At 45.5% G+C, this 10,350-nt stretch overlaps 1 pseudogene; it reads left to right on the top strand.

Annotated features, from left to right (window-relative positions):
* Nucleotides 1–1,023: 1,023 nt before the first annotated feature.
* On the top strand, nt 1,024–3,527 carry LOC136491105 (cytochrome P450 89A2-like; annotated as a pseudogene).
* The last annotated feature ends 6,823 nt before the right edge of the window (nt 3,528–10,350 follow it).

The following is a 10,350-nucleotide window of genomic DNA, read 5'->3' as shown; positions in this document are numbered from 1 at the left end:
GCCTATGGTCAGAAAAGCTAAACCCAATAAAAAAAATCTCGAGCGTCACACATATGGTGGGGGCACCCCGATGTGTGACTAAGGGGGAAATTGTTGGGTTTTAGTCCCACATCGTGTAGCGATGGTGGGGGAGCACAACATATAAGGCGGGAGAATCCTCACCTATCAGGCTAGTCTTTTGGGTTGAGTAAGGCCCAAAGGCCTTATATGTTGTCAGCTTCGGTGGACCTAGGACCTGTGGGAGCGTAGGCTCGTAATGAGCCAGGCCAGCTACAAGCGAGCTCCAAGATCGAGAACTCGGTGGTCACCACCGGTTCCAACAATCCTGATAGGTGGGGGCTTCTTCCGCCTTATATGTTGTGCTCCCCCACCATCGCTACACGATGTGGGACTAAACCCCAACAATCTCCCCCTTAGTCACACATCGGGGTGTCCCTGTCATATGTGACGCTCGAGATTTTTTTATCGGGTTTAGCTTTTCTGACCATGGGCTCTGATACCAATTGTTGGAACCAGTGGTGACCACCGAGTTCACGATCTTGGAGTTGGCTTATAGCCGGCCTAGCTCATTACCACAAGCCTGAGCTCCCACAGGTTCTAGGTCCACCAGAGCTACAACATATAAGGCCTTTAGGCTTTACTCAACCCAAAAGACTAGTCTTAAAGGTGAGGGTTCTCCCGCCTTATATGTTGTGCTCCCCACCATCGCTACACGATGTGGGACTAAACCCCAACAATGGTTTAGCTTTTCTGACCATGGACTCTGATACCAAATGTTGGAACCGGTGGTGACCACCGGGTTCTCGATCTTGGAGCTAGCTTGCAGCTAGCCCGGCTCGTTACGAGCCTGCGCTCCCATAGGTCCTAGGTCCACCGGAGCTACAACATATAAGGCCTTGGGCCTTCCCAACCCAAAAGACTAGCCTGATAGGTGGGGGCTTCTTTCGCCTTATATATTGTGCTCCCCCACTATCGTTACACGATGTGGGACTAAATCCCAACATACTAAGCTAGCAAGCAGACATGGAGCTTGCATGGTCTTTCCTCGTCGCTCTCCTCCTGCTGCTTGCCTTCCTCCTGATCTCCCATGCCAACAGCGGCCGACAAGCCTGGCGCCGCCTGCCTCCGGGTCCAGCTATTGTGCCCGTGCTCGGCAACCTGCTGTGGTTCAGGAACCAGGGGATGGACCTCCTACGTGCCATCCGCAGCCTCCACGCGCGCCACAGCCCGCTCATCACGCTCCGCATTGGCTCTCGCCTCCAGGTCATCGTCTCCGACCGCCGCCTCGCGCATGTCGCGCTCGTCCAGCGTGGCGTCGCCATGGCCGACCGCCCGGAATTCGCATCGCGCGAGATCCTAGGCCTCGACGCCTACGCCATCACCACCTCCAGCTACGGCCCGCTGTGGCGCCTTCTCTGCCGTAACTTCATGGCCGAGGTCACGCACCCGGCGCGCCTCCGGTTGTTTGCACTGGCTCGGACAACGGTGCTCGCCGAGCTCACGGAAAAGCTACGCCATCGTCAGGAAAGGGACTGCACCATAGTGCAAACATTCCAGTACACCATGTTCCGCCTCCTCGTGGCCATGTGCTTCGGCGAGCAGCTCAACGAGCACACCGTGTGCGACATCGCCGTAGCGCAGCGTGACCTGCTGCTATACTCGTCAACCAAGATGAGTGTCTTCACCTTCCTGCCCACTGTCATGAGGTGACTCTTCTGCGGTCGCCTGCAGGCCATGATCGCGATGCACCAACGGCTCAAGGACATGTACATGCCACTGATCGATGCACTTAGGGAGCGCAAGAATAACCTAGGAGCCGCGGAGCCCAGAACACAAACAACGCTGCCGCACTCGTACGTTGACACGCTACTTGACATCCGGCTCAACGACAACGGCGGCCGTGAGCTCACGGACGACGAGATGATCGCGCTGTGCTCCGAGTTCCTCAATGGTGGCACAGACACCACGTCCACAACGCTGCAGTGGATCATGGCGGAGCTGGTCAAGAACCTGGGCATCTAGGACAAGCTCCACGATGAGATCAAAGCCACCGTGGCGACCAGCGGCGGCTCAGATCACATCTCCGAGGAGCACGTGCAAAAGATGCCGTACCTGAAAGCGGTGGTTCTGGATGTTGGGGTTTAGTCCCACATCGTGTAGCGATGGTGGGGGAGCACAACATATAAGGCGGGAGAACCCTCACCTATCAGGCTAGTCTTTTGGGTTGAGTAAGGCCTAAAGGCCTTATATGTTGTCAGCTTCGGTGGACCTGGGACCTGTGGGAGCGCAGGCTCATAATGAGCCGGGCCAGCTACAAGCCAGCTCCAAGATCGAGAACTCGGTGGTCACCACCGGTTCCAACAATTGGTATCAGAGCCCATGGTCAGAAAAGCTAAACTCGATAAAAAAATCTTGAGCGTCACATATGGTGGGGCACCCCGATGTGTGACTAAGGGGGAGATTGTTGGGATTTAGTCCCACATCATGTAACGATGGTGGGGGAGCACAACATATAAGGTGGGAGAACCCTCACCTATCAGGCTAGTCTTTTGGGTTGAGTAAGGCCCAAAGGCCTTATATGTTGTAGCTTTGGTGGACCTGGAACCTGTGGGAGCGCAGGCTTGTGGTAATGAGCCAGGCCGGCTGTAAGCCAGCTCCAAGATCATGAACTCGGTGGTCACCACCGGTTCCAACAATTGGTATCAGAGACTATGGTCAGAAAAGCTAAACCCAATAAAAAAATCTCGAGCGTCACACATATGGTGGGGGCACCCCGATGTGTGACTAAGGGGGAGATTGTTGGGGTTTAGTCCCACATCGTGTAGCGTTGGTGGGGGAGCACAACATATAAGGCGGGAGAACCCTCACCTATCAGGCTAGTCTTTTGGGTTGAGTAAGGCCCAAAGGCCTTATATGTTGTCAGCTTCGGTGGACCTAGGACCTGTGGGAGCGCAGGCTCGTAACGAGCCGGGCCGGCTACAAGCCAGCTCCAAGATCGAGAACTCGGTGGTCACCACCGGTTCCAACACTGGAAGGCCTCCGGCGGAACCCGCCAGGGCCCATGGTGCTGCCGCATGCGTTGACCAAGGACATGGAGCTGGGCAGGTACGTGATCCCCAAGGGCACGACGGTGAACTTCTTGGTGGTGGACATCAGGACATGGGCATGGACGAGCGTGCGTGGGAGCGGCCGATGGAGTTTGTGCCGGAGCGGTTCCTCCCGGGCGGCGAGGGCAAGGGCGTGGACATCACGGGCACTAGGGAGATTAGGATGATGCCGTTCGGGGCTGGCCAGAGGATCTGCCCCGGGCTCAACGTCGCCACGCTGCACCTCGAGTTCTTCGTGGTGAACCTGGTGCGTGAGTTCGAGTGGCGGCAGGTGGAGGGGGAGGAGGTGGACGTGGAGGGCGAGAAGGCCGAGTTCACCGTCGTCATGGCCAACCCGCTCCAGGCACGCCTCGTCCCCAGAGCAACAGACTAGGCGGCTGCAGTGCAGGCGAGGAGGCCCTGTTTACGCGATTGCTTCATTGGTTGGACTGTGTCATGTATGATAATCTATCTCCGTTCCAAATTATAAGACATTTTGAATCTAGAAAAACTAAAATGTCTTATAATTTAAAATAAAGAAAGTAGCTTATATCCATGTCTGTATTGGTAAATTAATTACTTCTAGTGCCTCTGTCGGAAAAAAGGCAATTATATTGTAGGTCCACGGAGTTCTCGCTTGAGGGTCGCCATGGCCAACCCGCTTCCAGAGAGGTGGCTTGAGCGTGACTAGGACAAAGTGTGTTCTCTGCTTTTACTATATGTGTCCATGTAGTAGGTACTCCAGGTCCTAGCTTATCGTAACTTTGGTAGTAATAATAACGGTAAATAAGTTAATAATACTAGTTTTGTTTAGTTAAAGCTCATTACAAAGTATTGGGAAAACACACATGTAGCTCCCTCCCTAGCTACAACTGATGAGTCAACACAATCACTCAACCAAAGGTACTCAAAAACAAGATACACCAAGATCTAAACAGAAAAAGCTAAATAGGATTGGAGTAACCGCTTCTAGGATCTTTTAGGGCTCGTTCAGCAGCAGGGTTTCAATCCCAGCCTAAATGCTTTCAGGGCAAGGATCAAGTGAATCCGGTTGGTTCACTCAATCATGTTGGATTCAATTTCAGACAAGGAATCTTTCCTTCTTAAAATCATTGTTCGGCTGCACAGGAATAAAACCTTCCTCACTTCAGCATCAATCATTCATCAAGTTAATGCATCCTAGATTGGATCGCTGATATACTAAACATTGCACACGCCTTACAAGTCCACACAAACAAACATTGCACATCGGTGCTGTTGACTTTCAAACTGGCCTGAATTCACATGCATGTTCATTACATACACATACGAACATATTTGAATCTTCATCGTATACTTTCAAATAAACTGAAAATAAATACCCAGCTATGAGTCTTTACAAAAGAGACCTCTGAAACCAGCACCTGAACAAACATTGGAAGAGAATTGGCTCCATGTCTTTAGTTCTTTCACTAGTTTTGTCACGTCATCACAGCAAACATTGGTTGCATGCCTGGAACAAATAGATGGAAATGGTAAGTTCTAGAAGGGTTGAGTCTCGTGTAACTTCTCAAACTAATCACAACATTCGGTCTAAATTTTTCAGACATTGCTTTCCTAACCACATGATGACTTGTCGATTGGTGAAACCTACTTGCCGGCTTGTGTCCACTTGCTTACTGCAATCTAAAATTACTCTCATCTACATATAGTAGGACATCTCTTACTTGCCATGGACACTGATGACCTATGTTTACATACAGATCTCCTATTGTTGCGAAACCTCAAAGATTCGGTATGACAATACTAGGCTCTTCTCATACATTTATTTGTCATCTTCTCACTTTTCTATCTAAAATCTACACCAAGATAACAGAGGTTGTCCCATAGATTAAAAGACTTCTCCTTTAACTGCACAAAAAAATCAAGAAAAGGTGGCAACAACCAAAATCGATGGTGTTTTCTGTGTTTGGATGATGATGACTAAATCCACAAGCTACTACTGTCACCGGTGGTTGTTACTGGAAAAAAAGGCAGCCATCAATCAATTACGTGCAGAAAAATACCAATGTTGAGTTTGTTTTGAATGTCTAATGCATGCTGTCAGCTATAGGGTGTTTATAAACTGTTTATAACTTGGTCTAAGTATATATATATAAGAAAAAGGCCGACACAATTACCACATGTCTAATGCAACATGTTTTGAACCAAAGCAGCAACACTAATGTAGAGCTTTAGAAAACTAAAGGTACAGAAACAAATGACCAAGCTACAGACCCTACTAAACCCAATGAATGAATTGCAGGGCTAAAGAGGTCCTACCTTTCTTCTTAAAAAAAGGATGATAACAACTCACAAGCCTTTAAAACAAAGAAGAAGCTCAATTTAGTCTGCAAGAAACTAAGGAAGCAGCCAACACATAAACTAAAAATTTAGTCTACAAGACAGAACACATCCTACAGACCTGAACCTGATTCTTACCCACCAAACAAAAAGCCAAATAAAAAAGCTCAAACAAAGGATCATCTGGTTGGGCCATGGATTAAATAATGGATGAGAGTTTATTCACTGAAATCTGAATATTTTTTTAAATAGAAGGATAACTCAGTTCCCGAAAAGGTGATATAATGTCAGTCCAAACTTGCAGACTAAAAATATAGGATTTCGCTCAGCTAGAGTTTACTTAATACTGAGACACAAATAGCAAGTGCAAGTAGAGGTAATCCTCAGCAAGTGGAGAACTCCTAGTCCTTATGAGTTGTGACCAAATTCATTAAACATAAAACATTCAACAGAACGACAAGGAACATTCCATTGTTTCATATATTTGAGGTACCAGGAACTAGAGAAAGGAACGTTACCAGTAGTAACAGAATAGGACAACCGAAGTAGTTGCATTTCTAATACTAAAAAACAAAATAATGCATTACTATTTCATTGGCAAGCAGATGGTCAAACCAAGAGATGATGCAAAGTGTTGTTTCCAGAAGACACTACTGCATGTGTATGCCTGAATATAATCCTGATGATGCACTGCACCAGCAAAACCACCTTAGAACATGGATGTCAACCGGTAAAGCTAGCTTGATGTATCACTCCAGTACGAGTAGTGCATAATCTATCCACCTACATAACTCAAGAAATCAAATTTAGACCCTTCAATGTGTCCTTCAAATGTCAATCAAGCTACAGATAATACTCTGAAAGTTTTAGTATGGAGCTGATTTCCTACTTCCTTCCTACAACTAAAAAGAACAAAGCGTGGACACTTTTTGGTGTGACATTCAAACGTGGGTCCAATGTCCTGCCTGCTGCGTTCCCGTATCCTCGCTCCGACGCATGACCGTCCCTTGCGATATTTAAAAGGAAAAAGCTAAAATGAAACCGTTGCTGTGATTCAGTCTCAAACCTCACTCTCGTGATTTGAAAAGGAAGGATCGCTCCCATGATTCATCTGCACGGTTATGCACCCACCGCGCCCCATCGTCGCCCTCACCACGCCGCCGCTGCACGCGCCTGCCCTGCTCGCGCGCCCGCTCGTAGCTGGCCACGCCGCCGCCGCCCGTGCCCACCCATGCGATCTCCTCCCCGCTCTCCTCCAATCCTCCCCGCAGCACCCCTCCACCGACCGCACTCACCAACACCTGCGACCCCACGTGACCAGGGAGCCAGACCGCCACCACCGAGGACCGCTGCCACGCCGCCACACCATCGCTCCTGGCTCCTGGTTCTTGCCGACCACCAGCATCCACATCGGTGTCCATATCTACGTCCCTGATCCGGCTCACCCGCATCTGCGTCGCCAGATCTTCATCAGGACCTTCACCGGCGACGAAGACCCATGGCAACAGAAGCCGAGAGGGCGCCCGTGCATCGGCTCATGTCTTCGTCAGTCCTACTATGCTGCAAAATCCTCCGCTCCTACTACACTTCCACCTCCTTCCCGTCCTGCGAGGAGCACCACTAGGTGTGCCAATCCCTTCTCTTCCCTTTCTACTGTGCAAAACTGAGCACCCAAACCCTACCTAACTTCGATCTAATTACATGTGTGTACATGTATTATGCCTGCTAACTTCAATCCCTTTGAAAGGTTATCATGATGATTCAAGTATTGTGTACATTTCTTTGCACTGCTTCTCAAGAGGATTGTTTCTGTTTATCGCTTGACACAGGGTTCCTGGTTGACCTTTCTAGATGTGTGCTTCCTTTTAACTGCTAATTTTTGCTTTGTTTCTAAGGGATTAACCCGTAGCAAGTTGTGTCTTTCTGATAAGGTACTCTCTCAGCTTCAATTACTGCATGCTTAGTTGCTATATGAAACTATCCTGCCATGGAAATAATTGTATAACTATCATCATTCACTTCATCACTTGATCAAAGTTGTAGGGCACAACATCTAAGAACTTGGGTTTACTGTATGAGATCAATGTTGCTATTCAAGGCATCACAAACGTTTTAGTTTACCATTTTTGTTGTCTAAAATGGTTTTACTAGCAGACTTGCAGTGCATTAGTAGCTTGGTCTATATTATTCTGTAGATTACCATACCCAATCAGCCCAACTTAGAAATTGGTTTCTGAAACTGATCAGTACCTAATGCACTGAATGCAAAATAAGATTGACCTATATGATTTTTTAACAATTCAGTATATTTGTCTAGAGCAAACCTACCTATGTAACAGTTCCTGTCGCTAAGTAACAGTTCCAAATTCAGTATACTGGTGCATTAGCTGAAAACATTTTTCTCATGCAGTTACTAAATCCATTCAGCCCTGCGACTAAGTAATAGTTCCATGACCTGTCTATAGTTGATTGCTTACAGCCCTACTAAATGTTTGCTTCTCATTTGCACTACTGATCCCTTATGGTTACCCACCAAAAGTCCAAATCAGGGCAGGTGGTAAATTATGCTTCATCTGATGATAACATTGTCAATGTGGATATACTGCCTTCTGTGTTGGTATGTGCCCTTTAGTAACAACCTGATGAAGAAAACTCAATCTGGCACTAAAATAAGAGACCTTTGTGTCTAGCCATGAGATATTTGCATCGCAACAAGATGGACCATTTTAGATCTATTACAGGATTAATATGTCATGCATCATATGCAAACCACCTAAATTTTCATGTAATCATATCTTAAGGGCCATATGATTTAGTTTATCAGCTCTTATGTCTATGGAGCTGTACTCACTAGAAAGTTTGAGCAGCTTATATCTGAAGGGCGCTGTTCTAGAAGTGACCGGGCTACCAAGATGGGAATTGGATTGGGATGCATTCTTAGAAATTAGGAGCTCATCGTTTGGTGTCTAGGACTACAATATACATATAGAGTTTAAATGCAATCTGATTTTGCAGTTACGGTTGAGCTTCCTTAAGTTGTAGTGCAGCATAATTCAATGAAGATGTAATGAACAATAGGTTGTTGCTGATGTGTGTTTTCCGCTGCTAGAGGACTGAAATGTGCTAGAGGCTTAAAACTCTATTTTTGGTCGACCTGCTGCTAAGAGGACTGAAATGTGCTAGAGGCTTAAAACTCCATTTTTGGTCGACATAGAAATGTTTGTTTCATTGATGTGTCTTCGATTCACTACTGTACTCTAATGATCTATTATTTTCTAGAAATAATGTATTACCACAGGGTGTTATAGTCTGGTGCATATTTCTAGGTCATTCTTTCTTGGTACTTCCTTTAGTGAAAGAAACTGACTATATATTTCTAGCCAAGTACACCCTTTGTTTGTAATTATATGACATTTAGGACAAGCTAATATATGTCACTTCTCTATTCTCAAAGCCCTGTTCACAAGCATGTAGGTAAAAAAACATTCACAAGCATGCTTCTTTGGATATTCCGTTCCCTCTGCATTTATTTCTTTTATGTATGAACCGTCGTCATGGAGATTAGAACGGAGTATGTTTATTTTTATCCAGCCTCAAAAGATAAGAACAGTGATAGGAAAACCGCAATAGTTGGTCCTTTTTCTCTCCAAGGATCAATTTTGCCCCCAAATAATACAACATCCCATCAATCTAATTAAGGGGATGGTTTTAGCAGACTAACATCTCTAATCTTCTCCTTTACTTATTCGTGTAACATTTTAACCTTTGGTGTGGAACATAGCATGTAGACTAACTTCTCAAACATAGCATGCATGGCTTCTAGCATCTGGACCCGATTTAGTAAATTTTGTGTGTGTTAGTTTAAATTACCTTTGCTTTGCTGCAAATAATCCTTTGTGGACCTATAAATTTCTTCTCAGGAAAGCAAAGCATTCTCTATTAATTAACCTCACCTGATATGCTTAATCCTCTAACCTCACCTGATATGCTTAATCCTACAACAAAGAGGCACATGACCATGTTTTAGATATGTGCATTCCCTATTTTTGCTGTGATTGTTTCAATATCATCAATTGCCCTTTTTTATATCTAAAATAGTAAAAGTGCAATGCGAATATTAATATATATCATCAACAAAAGGCTTTGAAAAACAAGGAAAATTTACAGGCTATTTGTCATGTGCCTTCAGATTAATATCCATTGCCTTCAGATTAATATCCATTGCCTTCAGATTTCACCAAGGGGAACATTTCAAATTTGCTTTCTTTACCTACAGATCCAGTAACCAGTTCACTGTTGTCCACCTCCAAAAAGTCATCTACACCGCCAGGGCCCACAGGCAAGGCAAAGTTTCTTGTGTACTTGTGTAATTGCTTAGCTTCATGAGCAATTTATATGTTCGAGAATGCACTACTCCTCTGTCCATACGTATATGATTCCAAAAAAACAGAGCCATCTGCCATCCAGACTACCAGAGTCAGCATATCTATTCTAAACTTTTGCTTATACAATCCACTCCATACGTGTATAGCTATGAATTAATTTAATTTGTTTGTTGCAGACGACTTTAATAGTTTTCATAGTCTTTGGTACATCCTTTGTTAGTTACATAGTCATCGTTGGCAGTGCTCTCCGAACATCTGAATGCCAATCTGAAATTGACTCTTCTTCCTTGTTTCAACCTTTTGTTTCGTTCCCTATAGTATTCAGGTTGCTTCTCCAGCTTTCATTTTTTTGTTGAGGCCTCCATTTTTTCTATCAAAATCCAGTTAGGAGCAAGTAATGTTATGACTGAGACGAATACCTTCAGATAAAAAATATGCAAAATTGACTGCAATAAGTCTTCTCTGCTGAAATTGATTTTAATCCAAAGTTGTGATCACTGGCAAATTATTAGTTGTTAATATACCTCATCTGCCCCTGGCTATTGCAACCACCTATA

This window comes from Miscanthus floridulus, chromosome 1 (assembly GCF_019320115.1).
Source record: "Miscanthus floridulus cultivar M001 chromosome 1, ASM1932011v1, whole genome shotgun sequence".
Lineage (NCBI taxonomy): Eukaryota > Viridiplantae > Streptophyta > Magnoliopsida > Poales > Poaceae > Miscanthus > Miscanthus floridulus.
The sequence above is the reverse complement of the archived record's forward strand: the minus strand, read 5'-3'. Positions and strand labels throughout refer to the sequence as shown.